The sequence below is a fragment of the Rattus norvegicus genome, chromosome 3, assembly GCF_021556685.1.
Source record: "Rattus norvegicus strain SHRSP/BbbUtx chromosome 3, alternate assembly SHRSP_T2T, whole genome shotgun sequence".
NCBI classification, from domain to species: Eukaryota; Metazoa; Chordata; class Mammalia; order Rodentia; family Muridae; genus Rattus; species Rattus norvegicus.
The window spans coordinates 31,877,499-31,894,798 of NC_141536.1; the positions used below are offsets into that span (position 1 = coordinate 31,877,499).

The window sequence follows — 17,300 nt, forward strand, 5'->3', positions numbered from 1 at the left end:
TTTATTGTTGTTGTCCTTCCTCAGTTCATGTTCACATAGTCATGTTGGCAAGACTTTATGGGTGTAGCTTCTGACTTTACTAAAAGACACAGTCTCATAGTGAACTCCATGAACCCCTTGCCCTTACAAGATTTGCACCCCATCTTCTGCAATGTTCCGTGAGTCTCAGGTATAGGAGTTGTTTTATAGATGCATTGATAGTGTGCTAGTCTCCATAACTCCGCATTTTGATTGGCTACAGTTTTCTGTAACACTCTTTACAAAAAGTGAAGTTTCTTACAAAGTGAAGTTTCTTTGCTGACAGGTGAGGACTACACTTATCTGTGGATATAAAGACAAATATTAAAAGCATAGGTAGAGATTATGCTAGTTGGAGATTATAAATTCTCCTCCAAGATACATGACTTTACTAGCCCTGGGGAGTAGGCTATGTTTTAGTATCAGGCGTGGTTTCTTCTATGTTCAGTGGGGTGGGTCTTAAGTCAAATTAGAGATCTCTTGGTTACTGCCAAGGTATGTGTGCCTCTAATAACCCCTGCAATTATTATGACATGGTGACCATTACTGTGGTTCATAGGCATCTAAGTTGGTTAGGAAGGACCATTGCTTCCCTCTTTTGGAAGCTTGCATAGCATCTTCTGGTACCATGAAAGCTAGTTCTCAGTGATGACAGCAAAATTTGAAGTATCAAGTACATCCTAACTATTCTTCCCCTTTATCTCCCTGTCAACTTTTTTTAAATCTTGTTTCCACATTTCCTTATTTAGTCTCTCTGCCTCTGTCTCTCTCTGTCTCTCTCTGTCTCTCTCTCTTTCTCTCTCTCTCTCTTTCACTCTCTCTCTCTCTCTCTCTCTCTCTGTGTGTGTGTGTGTGCGTGTGTGTGTGCTTGTACGTGTACGCGTTGAAGTTGGAGGATATGTTGAGAGAATTTGTTCTCATTCCACCATGTAGACTCAGAGAATCAAATTCAAAATCAGTTCTTCTCTTCCATCATATGGGCTCCAAGGACAGAACTCAGGTTGCCAGGCTTTAAAGAAAATGACCTTGCATACTGAGTCATCCTGCCCATGCACTCTTGAGAAAATTGATTCAGTCAATTGAAACTCTGCTAATCCTCTAAATATACATACATGAGATTTTAAGTATATAGTACAGAAGTATGTTATGCAATGCATACTGCTAATAGAATAATATTTTAAAATATATGGTTATATTGAAAAAAGTTAAGTGACATAAGATACATGCAAGCTTTTCATGAACTATAAAAAAATATTTTAAAATGTAAGGAACTATTCTTGGACAAGCTTCCACATAGGCTAAGTGTAAGAATGCTTCTAATCCCAACTATGGGACAGTATTTCCACAAGGCCTTCCCTAAATCGCTGAAGTCTAGTGGTTCTTCTACCTTAATCCTCCCTCTCTGTCTGTCTGTCTGTCTGTCTGTCTCTCTCTCTCTCTCTCTCTCTCTCTCTCTCTCTCTCTCTCTCTCATCTCCCCTCCTTTCCCCCATTTGTAGTGTCTGACCCTGTCTGTGGTCTGTGGTATCCCATTGCCCTTACTGACTGGAAGAATCCAGGACATGACACTTGAACTGTTTCATCCAAAGTGCATAGGGAATAATGTCATCCTCATAGCAGATATCTAATAAATTTTTATTCATGCCTGAATAAATTATATATTTGGTATAAATTTATCATGACAACAGCATAAACTCTATCTCCTGCTTAGCAGCATTTAATAGTTGAAGAAATATAAGCAGTTGCATGACTTATTCTAAGATAAAATAAATAAACATTAAAATATAAACAAAAAAAATAGCAAAAAATTTTAAGACACTATAAACATTTGCAGTTTCCCATGATGGTAATTTTAGAACATTTTCCCAAGCTTCTCTCACTCCTTCAATCAAAAAGTGGGTTTACCCTCCCCTGATCCTCAAAATGTAACAACCTAGACAGGAAACCACTGAAATGAACTCTTTAAATATGTGATAAGGAGGCTAAGGTGTAGCTTTCTGCAGTAGATGGCCTCGGGCAGAGGTGCGGGTAGGGAGGACTCAGTTTTCTTTAAAGGGTTGGCCACTGGGAGTTTGACCATGCTCCACTGAGTATATGGACAACACAAATTAGAGGTTGTCTTTTTCTTTTTTTTCTTGGCAAGGGGTGGGTTATAAGGGTGGGGTGGGGGACCATGAAAGACTGGGATATGAATGTGAACTGGGTATATTATATGAAGTTCCCAAATCATTAATCAAAATATTATGTTGGTGATGTATGAGTTTATTTCCTTTTCCTTAAATTGAATTCTAGCAAATCAAGTGAGGCAACTGTAATGATGCGCATCTTCTAAGACCTTGTCATCCAAAATACCCCAGCTCCTGTCTCCCTGGCTGTCTCTCTTAGGATTCTCATCATTAAAACAAAGCCAGCATGGTGCTACAAGGCTTAAGCCATATAGAAAGGCACTAACCAAGGCATTGCTGGAGTCCTCACTGATACTGATGAGAGGACTTACTTCCTAATCAGTGGTGAAAAAAGAAAATGCCCCTCGGATTTAGCCTGTCCAGTGGAGCAGAAATTGGCTGTCCCACAGAGTCCTCCACAAACTACAAATTGATGAACAGAATGACTAACATTCCTTTAAGGAACTCATTTTGGATTGAGTCTTATACAAAAACAGACATGTGATTTTTGAGGGTCTGATATTTTCTCTCAAATCAATATAATAAATTGTTTCTTAATGGTAACCTTTTATATAGATGAGGAGAAACCAAGGCTTAGAGAGAATAAGAAAATGTGCCCAATTATAGTACAAAATTGAGCTTACATTTCAAGACTTGGTCAATGTAAGGCCAAAGGCCATATATCTTCTACCTTATTTCTTTCTCTGAAAGTCTTTAAAAATAATTTTTAGAAACAAATCTTTCTGAAGAAGCCGACAAACACATTTAAATTTTTTTAGCATTTCAAAAGGGAAAAAACAAATCTCAACATTTAATGACACTATGCAATTAGTAATATAAGTCACATCTTGAAAAATATCAAAGGATCTTCTCTGTCCATGAAAACACTGTATCTCAGGCAATTATCAGAAAATGATTGCCAACACATTAAAGTCTGCTGTAAAATTGACTGCTATTGCTGGGAATTTGAATCCTAATTAGCCGAAGCCTGCTTACTTTGTCTGAAATGTAGATGCATGTATCTGTGAAGCGCTCACTTTAAATCCCTCACTATTTCTGAAAGTCCACCAGTGAACAGAAATCATTTGGAAATGTTTTGTAAGAAACTAGCTGCTAAATCCTGTTTAGTAGGAATTTGAAGAGTTGAACAGGTATCCCAGCAGATAAAAGGATGGATTCATCAAACTGAGGAATTTAAGTCCTTTCTTTTTGTTAACAGGATGCCTTAATCTTTGTTTTTATACCTATAATATGAGAAGACGACTAGAAAAGTACAGTTCATGGTCAAAATTGTGGCATCTATCAATACAAATAGGTTTTTCACCTTCTTGTGTCAGTTTTCTGTTTGGACACTAGTACCCCAAAGACAAATCAGAAGTACTGCTTGGGCTGCCGCTGCAGAGAGCCCGTGGGCAGCACCCCACGAGCGAACTTGAGCCTCGGGACCACAGGTAAGACCAACTTTTCTGCTGCAAGAAAGCTGCCTGGTGAGCTTGGGACACAGGGACCCACACGTTCTGTGTTTACCAGAAGTCCCACACCCGCGGATCCCGGCCCGTAGCAGCTCTCTGCTCCCAGACCCCATGAGAGAGAGACCCAACCACCAGGTCAGGTGGGCACTCCTGAGGCTGCAGAGCGGAAGAGACCACCAACACTGCCCACCCCTGCCCACATCCCTGGCCCAAGAGGAAACTGTATAAGGCCTCTGGGCTCCCGTGGGGGAGGGCCCAGGAGCGGTAGGACCCCTGCCTGAGACACCACCGGAACCTGAAGGAATCAGACTGGATAAACAGTTCTCTGCACCCAAATCCCGTGGGAGGGAGAGCTAAACCTTCAGAGAGGCAGACAAGCCTGGGAAACCAGAAGAGACTGCTCTCTGCACACACATCTCGGACGCCAGAGAAAAAGCCAAAGACCATCTGGAACCCTGGTGCACTGAAGCTCCCGGAAGGGGCGGCACAGGTCTTCCTGGTTGCTGCCGCTGCAGAGAGCCCCTGGGCAGCACCCCACGAGCGAACTTGAGCCTCGGGACCACAGGTAAGACCAAATTTTCTGCTGCAAGAAAGCTGCCTGGTGAACTCAAGACACAGGCCCACAGGAACAGCTGAAGACCTGTAGAGAGGAAAAACTACACGCCCGAAAGCAGAGCACTCTGTCCCCATAACTGACTGAAAGAGAGGAAAACAGGTCTACAGCACTCCTGACACACAGGCTTATAGGACAGTCTACCCACTGTCAGAAATAGCAGAACAAAGTAACACTAGAGATAATCTGATGGCGAGACGCAAGCACAGGAACCCAAGCAACAGAAACCAAGACTACATGGCACCATCGGAGCCCAATTCTCCCATCAAAACAAACATGGAATATCCAAACACACCAGAAAAGCAAGATCTAGTTTCAAAATCATTTTTGATCATGATGCTGGAGGACTTCAAGAAAGACGTGAAGAACTCCCTTAGAGAACAAGTAGAAGCCTACAGAGAGGAATCGCAAAAATCCCTGAAAGAATTCCAGGAAAACATAAATAAACAAGTAGAAGCCCATAGAGAGGAGACACAAAAATCCCTGAAAGAATTCCAGGAAAACATAAATAAACAAGTAGAAGCCCATAGAGAGGAGACACAAAAATCCCTGAAAGAATTCCAGGAAAACACAATCAAACAGTTGAAGGAATTAAAAATGGAAATAGAAGCAATCAAGAAAGAACACATGGAAACAACCCTGGATATAGAAAACCAAAAGAAGAGACAAGGAGTTGTAGATACGAGCTTCACCAACAGAATACAAGAGATGGAAGAGGGAATCTCAGGAGCAGAAGATTCCATAGAAATCATTGACTCAACTGTCAAAGATAATGTAAAGCGGAAAAAGCTACTGGTCCAAAACATACAGGAAATCCAGGACTCAATGAGAAGATCAAACCTAAGGATAATAGGTATAGAAGAGAGTGAAGACTCCCAGCTCAAAGGACCAGTAAATATCTTCAACAAAATCATAGAAGAAAACTTCCCTAACCTAAAAAAAGAGATACCCATAGACATACAAGAAGCCTACAGAACTCCAAATAGATTGGACGAGAAAAGAAACACCTCCCGTCACATAATTGTCAAAACACCAAACGCACAAAATAAAGAAAGAATATTAAAAGCAGTAAGGGAAAAAGGTCAAGTAACATATAAAGGGAGACCTATCAGAATCACACCAGACTTCTCGCCAGAAACTATGAAGGCCAGAAGATCCTGGACTGATGTCATACAGACCCTAAGAGAACACAAATGCCAGCCCAGGTTACTGTATCCAGCAAAACTCTCAATTAACATAGATGGAGAAACCAAGATATTTCATGACAAAACCAAATTTACACAATATCTTTCTACAAATCCAGCACTACAAAGGATAATAAATGGTAAAGCCCAACATAAGGAGGCAAGCTATACCCTAGAAGAAGCAAGAAACTAATCAATCGTCTTGGCAACAAAACAAAGAGAAGAAAAGCACACAAACATAACCTCACATCCAAACGGGAAGCAATATATAACGGGAAGCAATAATCACTATTCCTTAATATCTCTCAATATCAATGGCCTCAACTCCCCAATAAAAAGACATAGATTAACAAACTGGATACGCAACGAGGACCCTGCATTCTGCTGCCTACAGGAAACACACCTCAGAGACAAAGACAGACACTACCTCAGAGTGAAAGGCTGGAAAACAACTTTCCAAGCAAATGGTCAGAAGAAGCAAGCTGGAGTAGCTATTCTAATATCAAATAAAATCAATTTTCAACTAAAAGTCATCAAAAAAGATAAGGAAGGACACTTTATATTCATCAAAGGAAAAATCCACCAAGATGAACTCTCAATCCTAAATATCTATGCCCCAAATACAAGGGCACCTACAAACGTAAAAGAAACCTTACTAAAGCTCAAAACACACATTGCACCTCACACAATAATAGTGGGAGATTTCAACACCCCACTCTCATCAATGGACAGATCATGGAAACAGAAATTAAACAGTGATGTCGACAGACTAAGAGAAGTCATGAGCCAAATGGACTTAACAGATATTTATAGAACATTCTATCCTAAAGCAAAAGGATATACCTTCTTCTCAGATCCTCATGGTACTTTCTCCAAAATTGACCATATAATTGGTCAAAAAACGGGCCTCAACAGGTACAGAAAGATAGAGATAATCCCATGCGTGCTATCGGACCACCACGGCCTAAAACTGGTCTTCAATAACAATAACGGAAGAATGCCCACATATACGTGGAAATTGAACAATGCTCTACTCAATGATAACCTGGTCAAGGAAGAAATAAAGAAAGAAATTAAAAACTTTTTAGAATTTAATGAAAATGAAGGTACAACATACTCAAACCTATGGGACACAATGAAAGCTGTGCTAAGAGGAAAACTCATAGCACTGAGTGCCTGCAGAAAGAAACAGGAAAGAGCATATGTCAGCAGCTTGACAGCACACCTAAAAGCTCTAGAACAAAAAGAAGCAAATACACCCAGGAGGAGTAGAAGGCAGGAAATAATCAAACTCAGAGCTGAAATCAACCAAGTAGAAACAAAAAGGACCATAGAAAGAATCAACAGAACCAAAAGTTGGTTCTTTGAGAAAATCAACAAGACAGATAAACCCTTAGCCAGACTAACGAGAGGACACAGAGAGTGTGTCCAAATTAACAAAATCAGAAATGAAAAGGGAGACATAACTACAGATTCAGAGGAAATTCAAAAAATCATCAGATCTTACTATAAAAACCTATATTCAACAAAAGTTGAAAATCTTCAGGAAATGGACAATTTCCTAGACAGATACCAGGTATCGAAGTTAAATCAGGAACAGATAAACCAGTTAAACAACCCCATAACTCCTAAGGAAATAGAAGCAGTCATTAAAGGTCTCCCAACCAAAAAGAGCCCAGGTCCAGATGGGTTTAGTGCAGAATTCTATCAAACCTTCATAGAAGACCTCATACCAATATTATCCAAACTATTCCACAAAATTGAAACAGATGGAGCACTACCGAATTCCTTCTACGAAGCCATAATTACTCTTATGCCTAAACCACACAAAGACACAACAAAGAAAGAGAACTTCAGACCAATTTCCCTTATGAATATCGACGCAAAAATACTCAATAAAATCTGGCAAACCGAATCCAAGAGCACATCAAAACAATCATCCACCATGATCAAGTAGGCTTCATCCCAAGCATGCAGGGATGGTTTAATATACGGAAAACCATCAACGTGACCCATTATATAAACAAACTGAAAGAACAGAACCACATGATCATTTCATTAGATGCTGAGAAAGCATTTGACAAAATTCAACACCCCTTCATGATAAAAGTCCTGTAAAGAATAGGAATTCAAGGCCCATACCTAAACATAGTAAAAGCCATATACAGCAAACCAGTTGCTAACATTAAACTAAATGGAGAGAAACTTGAAGCAATCCCACTAAAATCAGGGACTAGACAAGGCTGCCCACTCTCTCCCTACTTATTCAATATAGTTCTTGAAGTTCTAGCCAGAGCAATCAGACAACAAAAGGAGATCAAGGGGATACAGATCGGAAAAGAAGAGGTCAAAATATCACTATTTGCAGATGACATGATAGTATATTTAAGTGATCCCAAAAGTTCCACCAGAGAACTACTAAAGCTGATGAACAACTTCAGCAAAGTGGCTGGGTATAAAATTAACTCAAATAAATCAGTTGCCTTCCTCTATACAAAAGAGAAACAAGCCGAAAAAGAAATTAGGGAAACGACACCCTTCATAATAGACCCAAATAATATAAAGTACCTCGGTGTGACTTTAACCAAGCAAGTAAAAGATCTGTACAATAAGAACTTCAAGACACTGAGGAAAGAAATTGAAGAAGACCTCAGAAGATGGAAAGATCTCCCATGCTCATGGATTGGCAGGATTAATATAGTAAAAATGGCCATTTTACCAAAAGCAATCTACAGATTCAATGCAATCCCCATCAAAATACCAATCCAATCCTTCAAAGAGTTAGACAGAACAATTTGCAAATTCATCTGGAATAACAAAAAACCCAGGATAGCTAAAGCTATCCTCAACAATAAAAGGACTTCAGGGGGAATCACTATACCTGAACTCAAGCAGTATTACAGAGCAATAGTGATAAAAACTGCATGGTATTGGTACAGAGACAGACAGATAGACCAATGGAATAGAATTGAAGACCCAGAAATGAACCCACACACCTATGGTCACTTGATTTTTGACAAAGGAGCCAAAACCATCCAATGCAAAAAAGATAGCATTTTCAGCAAATGGTGCTGGTTTAACTGGAGGGCAACATGTAGAAGAATGCAGATCGATCCATCCTTATCACCCTGTACAAAGCTTAAGTCCAAGTGGATCAAGGACCTCCACATCAAACCAGACACACTCAAACTAATAGAAGAAAAACTAGGGAAGCATCTGGAACACATGGGCACTGGAAAAAATTTCCTGAACAAAACACCAATGGCTTATGCTCTAAGATCAAGAATTGACAAATGGGATCTCATAAAACTGCAAAGCTTCTGTAAGGCAAAGGACACTGTGGTTAGGACAAAACGGCAACCAACAGATTGGGAAAAGATCTTTACCAATCCTACAACAGATAGAGGCCTTATATCCAAAATATACAAAGAACTCAAGAAGTTAGACCGCAGGGAAACAAATAACCCTATTAAAAAATGGGGTTCAGAGCTAAACAAAGAATTCACAGCTGAGGAATGCCGAATGGCTGAGAAACACCTAAAGAAATGTTCAACATCTTTAGTCATAAGGGAAATGCAAATCAAAACAACCCTGAGATTTCACCTCACACAGTGAGAATGGCTAAGATCAAAAACTCAGGTGACAGCAGATGCTGGCCAGGATGTGGAGAAAGAGGAACACTCCTCCATTGTTGGTGGGATTGCACACTGGTAAAACCATTCTGGAAATCAGTCTGGAGGTTCCTCAGAAAATTGGACATTGAACTGCCTGAGGATCCAGCTATACCTCTCTTGGGCATATACCCAAAAGATGCTTCAACATATAATAGAGACACGTGCTCCACTATGTTCATCGCAGCCTTATTTATAATAGCCAGAAAATGGAAAGAACCCAGATGCCCTTCAACAGAGGAATGGATACAGAAAATGTGGTACATCTACACAATGGAATATTACTCAGCTATCAAAAACAACGAGTTTATGAAATTCGTAGGCAAATGGTTGGAACTGGAAAATATCATCCTGAGTGAGCTAACCCAATCACAGAAAGACATACATGGTATGCACTCATTGATAAGTGGCTATTAGCCCAAATGCTTGAATTACCCTAGATTCCTAGAACAAAGGAAACTCAAGAGGGATGATCAAAATGTGAATGCTTCACTCCTTCTTTAAATGAGGAAAAAGAATACCCTTGGCAGGGAAGGGAGAGGCAAAGATTAAAACAGAGACTGAAGGAACACCCATTCAGAGCCTGCCCCACATGTGGCCCACAAAGGGAGAAAATGTGAGTCTGGTAAGGAATTACTGGAACAAAGCAAGACTGAAAATCAGTAAGGAAAATCCTCCATAGCTAATGTCCGAAGCTTTAGAAGACACCTCTCTCATCGCATTACTGATACAATGTTCTCTCTTATGCAGGTTCCATTCCCTAACTGTAGCCCTCCTTGACGTCAGAGCCTAGGCATCTCCTATGTCTTAAAGTCTCTAACAAAGACATGACCTTCAGAGTAACCTCCATGGAGTGATTCCTCTACCACAAGTCTGACCTTGGCAGATTTCTTTAATCTTGGAAAAAAATTCTACAACCCCTCTACTCCTGCATCCTTTATGATTCTAAAGAATAATGTAAACAGCACTGATAATCCAACTGTCTACTTAGGACTGTATCTAGTACCCTTGAATCACAATTGTAGAAGCTTTCCTTTCATTTTGCTGTTTAGAAGCAAAACATTTCCTCAGGCTTTTACTTTTAACAAGTGGAAGATTAGCTGGTGAGGGTCTTGCCCTGAGGACATCTCTCCCTTGATCCTAGTTTGGATGAGACCTCTCATTAACCTCATCCCTGTTAGCATAAGCTTTTGGTTCCAAAAATTTTGATTTCCTAGCACTCTTTTTTCTTTAAATTGTGTAGTTTGTGTTTCCTTCTTTCCTATGTGCTGTTTTTACTATAGACCCTCATAAGAATGATTACTAATAATCACACTTAGTACATGATAAAGTGAATATTAGGCTGTGTTTCGGCTAGTATTATGTCAACGTGACACACTTAAGATAATTGGAAATAAGAAAATCCCAGTTGAGAAAATTTCCCCATCAGATATGCTCATGAGCAAGCTGTGATGTTCAGAATGAACAAATAAAGTACCACTCGTCCATGGCCTCTGCACCAGTCTGCCTGTAGGTTCCTGCCCTGCCGGAGTTACTGATCCTTCTTCTTCTTCCTCCTCTTCCTCTTCCTCTTCTTCTTCTTCTTCTTCTTCTTCTTCTTCTTCTTCTTCTTCTTCTTCTTCGTCTTCGTCTTCGTCTTCGTCTTCGTCTTCGTCTTCATCTTCTTCTTCCTCTTCCTCTTCCTCCTCCTCCTCCTCCTCCTTCCACCTCCTCCATCTCCTTCTCCTTCTTTTTCTTTTGTGATAATGGTGCTAGACTATGACACAGAAGTATGAACATTATAAATCCTTTTCTTCCCAAGTTTCTTGTAATTGTGGTATTTAATCATAGCAATAGAAACTCAAAGTAGAATGATCTGTACTGCAACCTCCTCTGCCAAATAAATTAGCCCACTACTTTTCAATTTATCCTTCGGAAAATTCTTAGGACAAGGGCAAAAAGCAGCCATATTCTTTGCCAAAATATCACAAGAATGGCCTCTAGTTCAGTTGCTAATATTATTCTCTGAAACACTTTGAGATGAGCCTCTTGAGACCCTGCTGCTTTCAACAGTACTGTCTTCCAAGATCCTAGTAGGATGGTCCATTATGTTCTTTTAGCAACATTCATTTGTTCTTCTAATCCAAAGTCCCAATGTCTTCTATACTCCTCAAAGGAAAAAAAAACAAAATAAAAACAAACAAAAAACAACCTTGGTCACCCCTGACACAAAAAATAGCACAATATCAGATTCTAACTTCTGTCTTACTTAGATAAAACACCCTGACCAAGGCAGTATATGAGAGAAAGTGTTTAATTTGACTGTGGCTTCAGACAGTTAAATTTCTTGATGGCAGAACAAATGAATGATTGAGAGATCATGTCTTGATTTCAGAGACAGAGACAGAGACAGAGACAGAGAGAAAGAGAGAGAGAGAGAGAGAGAGAGAGAGAGAGAGAGAGAGAGAGAACTAAGAATCACAGAGCACAAGATGAGTGAAACACCTCAAAAAGCCACATATCCTAATCCTTCCCAAACAGTTTCACCAACTGGGAATCAAGTACTCAAATACATAAACCTATGGGACTATTCTCATTCAAACTATGAGAGTTGAATTCCTTCACATAAATGCAGCCTATATATTAGGAAACAGAATAAAACAGAATTACAAATATTTAAAAGCATACAGCTTAGAAGATGTTTGTGATCTTTGGTTATAGAGCCATAGTCTCCAGGCTAAAATTCCAGCACTGTCTTTCTCAATCTACATAAAACAGGTAAGTTACTTTTTTTTTCTATAGCTCAGTTACCTCATCAAAATTACTATTGCATGGTATTATTTGATAAAAAATAAATCAATGCTGTACTATCATATTATATGTATTGAAAAATAAAATATTATCTATTATTCTTAAAAAAGGAGCAAATGTTTAAAAAGCAAAGACTATATCTATCCACTGAGGCAAAGATACTTACTTTTCTGACAAATGCAGTAAACAGAAATGGGAGAAAGGATTCCAAACAAGATTTACAGTGGAGCAAAGTTGGTTGTGAAGGGAGATACAAATTCAGATGTTTAACATAATAACTCAGTCAGAGGTACATGGGGCACATTTAGTATGAAAGATTCTGAAAGAATCCTGATAAGTATTTGTATATTTCAACAAAGATAGTTTGAGTCTTCTTACAGGAAAATGTTTTCCTTTGAGAAATATTGTTTAGTTCTGGTTTTGATTTCTTTGTTTTTGTTCTACCATTTGTTCTCATGTCTTCATATACATGCTGTAGTGTAAAGAATTTTCAAATATATGACTCATTAGCAGGCTAAGAGCAGATCATCATGGACTGATGTCTGCTTGATTAATATTTTATGAAAGGTATAATTTGGGACTTAATCATTAGCAAATGCAATTCCTCAGACACTATCACTATAAGCTACTCCCTGTGATATCACTCTATTCTTTAGAAGTCCACTATAGAAAATAAATTAAGTCAGTCAGGACCCCTTGACTTCTCAACTTCCTTTGGGTTGACTATTTATGTCATTGATCTCTGAGCAAGTGAAATCTGTGGAGAAATATGTGGAAGTGCTTTACCTTTTGTAGTAAAAGAAAAAGTTTAATGAGAAAAAGAGCTAACATATTCTCACTGTAGAAGAGGACAGAGAGAAAGGAAAGGAGGAAAAGAGAAGAGGGGGTAGTCATATGTAAGGGAAACATGTCAAGTATAAGGAAAAAGTCAAATGATCCAGGCCTTTCCACCATCAAGCCAGTAAACCAAAGCCACTGCTTATTAAGTATCTTACTATATATATAAACCCTAATCATTTTAAACCATGGATGATAGGCTACTGTTTACAGGTGAATGAATTAATAACTGATGCACCACCTAATTTGAGGTTCCAATAATCAGGAGAATGAAATAGAAGGATTACTGGGAACATATAGTTCAGTCTAGATACATTGTGGGTTCAAGGTCATACCCTAGCATCAAAAGTGAAGAGAAGAGAAGAGAAGAGAAGAGAAGAGAAGAGAAGAGAAGAGAAGAGAAGAGAAGAGAAGAGAAGAGAAGAGAAGAGGAAAGACATATAGAGACAGAAACATACAGACACACACACACACAGAGTGAGAGAGAGAGAGAGAGAGAGAGAGAGAGAGAGAGAGAGAGAGATGGCATGGGTAATTCTGGTATCCATACTTTAAATTTCACTACTTAGAAATGAAATATAAATCAGAAAGTCTTTAAATATTAAAACTTATAGGACAAGATAATATTAAAATGTATAATAAATGCATCTCTGAGCTTTCAAAAACTGCTCTGGGGGTACAGGTAAAATAAATATTAGGCAAGGAATTATAGTTCTGGAATGCATGGAGACATGATAGGAACTGGAGATTTGGTTTTCTATTAAGGAACTGCATAATTAGTATGAATTGTACATGTGAAGCTATAAAACTTCTGAATTACTTGATAACATGATCACTTAATTTTTTCCTTATTATAAACTATGTTTCTATAATCAATTAAGTATTGGTGGATAATTAATATTTTATGCCAAGGAAGAATTACTATAACACACTTAAGAATACAAGATAAAAGGAATTATATTCCATAAAATAGAATATCTACTTGGAAAGCCATGAAAATGTTAAGTTCAAAGGCATGGAAAGACTTTGCATTAATGGGTAGTACTATCCTCAATGGATATCGTATTTCATCTACCAAAACAGGATATAAATCATAATACTCGAAAATCTATTCTTTTTTAGGAAATATACAAGTGGACTAAGTTATATCCTAAAAAGTCACCCTTTGCCTTTTCTAGGTCAATCATTTATATTGAAAGAACATAGAATTTATCATGAATTATCCTCTGTTAATTTCATATCTTGAATATCATAAATAAATAATTTAGCCTTGGAGTCTGAAACAAAGGAAATCAAACATCACAATCCAGAGGCTTCAAACCATGTCTACTTTTCAACAACAAACCAACACAGAACCTCAGCACAAAATGGCAGACTTTCATGTTTAAACTGATGGCTAATTGTACATAACCACCCAGTTTCTCAAACTTCACAAAAGCTGTCCCTTAGCTCTGAGATTTTTTAGAATTTCTTTACTAGAAATTCAGGTGGAATAACAGGCTCTGACAAAAATCTATGCACATTCAGGTAAACAAGACCATCTCCTTGCAGAGAGAGTCAGGGAGGGGATATTGAAATAATAACCCAAGCTTAGTTGATATAATAAAGACTTAGTTATTTGGAAATTAGAGCTTGGAAGATAGTCAAAGTCTGGTCCATGTGTTCTGTAGAAATCTAACTGTTAGAGCTAAGAAAATTGTGGAGCTAATAAGGAAAGAACTTGCTTTAAAATGCACAATGGTGATCACAAGTGTCTTAAGAGTTTGGGGCAACATTATAGATTGCCATGCCTTGCAAGGGTCAACTAAGGGAAATCATGAAGTTCAGTCTTAAGGAAGATAACTCTATAATCAATCCCTAAGGAGATCAGGACAGGACAGGACAGGAATTGTAATCCTGAAAGAAGTCACTCAATTAAGAATTTCCTCCAGTGAATGACAATGCCTCGAGCAGCATCAGGATTTGAGATAGAAATCTACTATTGTCATAAGCAAAAGCCAAGTTTCAAGACCTGAAAATTGAAGTGGCTGGGTTTCTACCCTAGGTTCTGCAAAAGGGTCTCATACACATGTCAAAATATATCCTCCTACTAGTAAAGACAAGCTGGCATATGGAGAGGCTATTACTGGCTAGATGAAAAACACCTCATTTGGCTGAACTCCCAAGAATATTTTCATTTCCTCACTGAAAGACACTGAGGAAAAAAATCCTAGTTTAAGTTGATCCTGTAGTCAACAAGTACTGTGAACTCCCTGAATCTCCCCTTACTTGTTCTTGCTCCCTCTGTGAGCATCATGCAAATTGCTGTCTCTAATGTTCTACAGGTATAATTCCCCCAAAGCTGCTCTAAATTCACTCTAAAAAATCACCTACGTTTTCATGAAATATCTTCCATGTTTTCTTTTCAATCAAGTATTTTTTATATTTTTATTGGTTATTTTGTTTATTTATGATCCAAATGTTATCCCCCTTCTAGTTTCCCCACCAAAAGCAGCACATCCCACACCCCTCCCCCTGCCTCCAGAAGGGTGCTCCCACACACATACATACACCCACTCCCAAACCACCACCCTATCATTCCCCTATGCTGGGGCATCAAACCTTCACAGGACCAAGGGCCTTTCTTCCCACTGATGCCAGACAAGGCCATCCTCTGCTACATATGTGGCTGGGGCCATGGGTCCCTCCATGTGTATTCTTTGATTGATGGTTTACTCCCTGGGAGTCCTAAGGTTTCTAGTTGGTTGATATTGTTGTTCTTCCTGTGGAGTTGCAAGCCCCTTCAGCTCCTTCAGTCCTTTCTCTAACTCCTCCATTGGGGACCCCATTCTCAGTCCTATGGTTGGCTGCAAGCATCTGCATCTGAATCGGTAAGGCTCTACCTGAGCCTCTCAGGAGACATCTATATCAGGATCCTGTCAGCATTTATTTTATAGAAAAAAAAAACTATTCTGAACACAATTCTTATAGCATTAATTAGTTTAGCATAGTCTCAGATACTGGGTGAAAAGATCTTGCACAAAAATGATGGGTGAAGAAAAAGATTAAAATAGCAACAGGCACAGTTTTATTTAGAAGCTATTCCCTTCCTCTCAACTTGCAATGTAAAATATATTTTATTGTCTTGAGATTTGCATGTTTTCCCATGGTTGTCTTATTACTCTTTCATATATATGTTTATTAAAACCATCAAATTAATATGTGCCATGCACCTATTATATATGTTCATCTAATACTTATTTCTTTCTTGTCTCTAATATTTTTCCATATACACATATGTGCATGTATGCATGCGCATATGCACTTGTGCATTTACATGCTTCAAAATTCATTGCTAAATTAACTTTGTATGCTATTTTTAAGATTGCACTGAGACTCACCTACATTTGGGTTAATTAGTTCCCTCTGTATTAGATATGTTCCTTTAAGAAGTTAGTACAAATCATGACCACTTAGCCTGAATTAGATATTATTCTGTATATACAAATCTGTCTGTGCTAAGTGTAAGCCTGTGGGCGATATAGTGAGTCTGGTAGATTGAGAACCCTTTGGTTAGCCAGTGAGGATATAGCCATTGCCATCTTTATGCACTAAATGCAAATTTCCTCCAGGGTGTCATATCAATTTTTAAACACTATAGTGATAGCTCACTCCCATGGTGTGGCATTCTTGTCAGCACTTGGCAGGTGGTAACTTTGATATCAAACTCAGTCTGAAGACCAGCATCTTATTATCATCCAAGAAGGGTCCTCGTTCTAAGACAAGCTCCTCACAGTGCAACCCAGACCAAGAGAAATGAGGAACGATCACCTCTCAGAGTGAGGGACAGCATGCAGAGTGACGTTGAGGATCCTTTTAAACACATTACTAAAATTTTATAATTCTTTAAAGCTGATGTGTGAAAAATAAATTTGTGCACTCTCATGCCTGAAAGTCTTTAGTAATCTTTTTTTACTAGCTTAAAAATCAATTCCTTTTCATTTTCTTTGTTAATAATTGTGTCGTTTATGGCAAAGACCCTCCAGGCAACTGAATTTTTGTCTTGGCTTAGATTTGATTGTTCACAAAACAATCCAAAGCACTTTCCTAGTCTTGTCCTACAACCTAGGAAGTCTCTGCGAGTGTGAGCAAGCCTGGAAACAAGCATCCTTTTAGCCAAAACCATTTTAGAAAAATAAGTGTCTGCATCCTGTTTAGAGAAACATATTGCCTTCTTAGAAGAATATCTGTATTCAAATATGAGTGCTGGAAAAAGGCTAAGTGCAAACCTAGTGTTACTCTGAGGCAACTGTTTGGAACTGACAAATAATTTCTGTTTAATAATGTCTCATTTCAATATGGCATGATTTGAACACACAAAACCAAATATTTTCTTTGTACAAATCCTGTTTCAAAACGTGAACCAAAAACAGGCTCCTTTGTCTCCCTCAATTTTCCTCTTAACCAGCAGTGTTCTGATTTGTAGACATGGCATAACCTTAAGATCCCTGATGTTGCTCTCCATAAAAATACTACAACCATTATCTTTCCTGAAAAAATGCTATGAATATG

The 17,300-nt window shown here is 38.5% G+C and overlaps 1 protein-coding gene across 1 annotated transcript in view; it reads right to left on the bottom strand.

The window, feature by feature from the left end:
* LOC147995459 (uncharacterized) overlaps positions 1–17,300 on the bottom strand; it is a 272,034-nt gene that overhangs the window by 214,844 nt on the left and 39,890 nt on the right. The gene's annotated exons all lie outside the window — the stretch shown is intronic.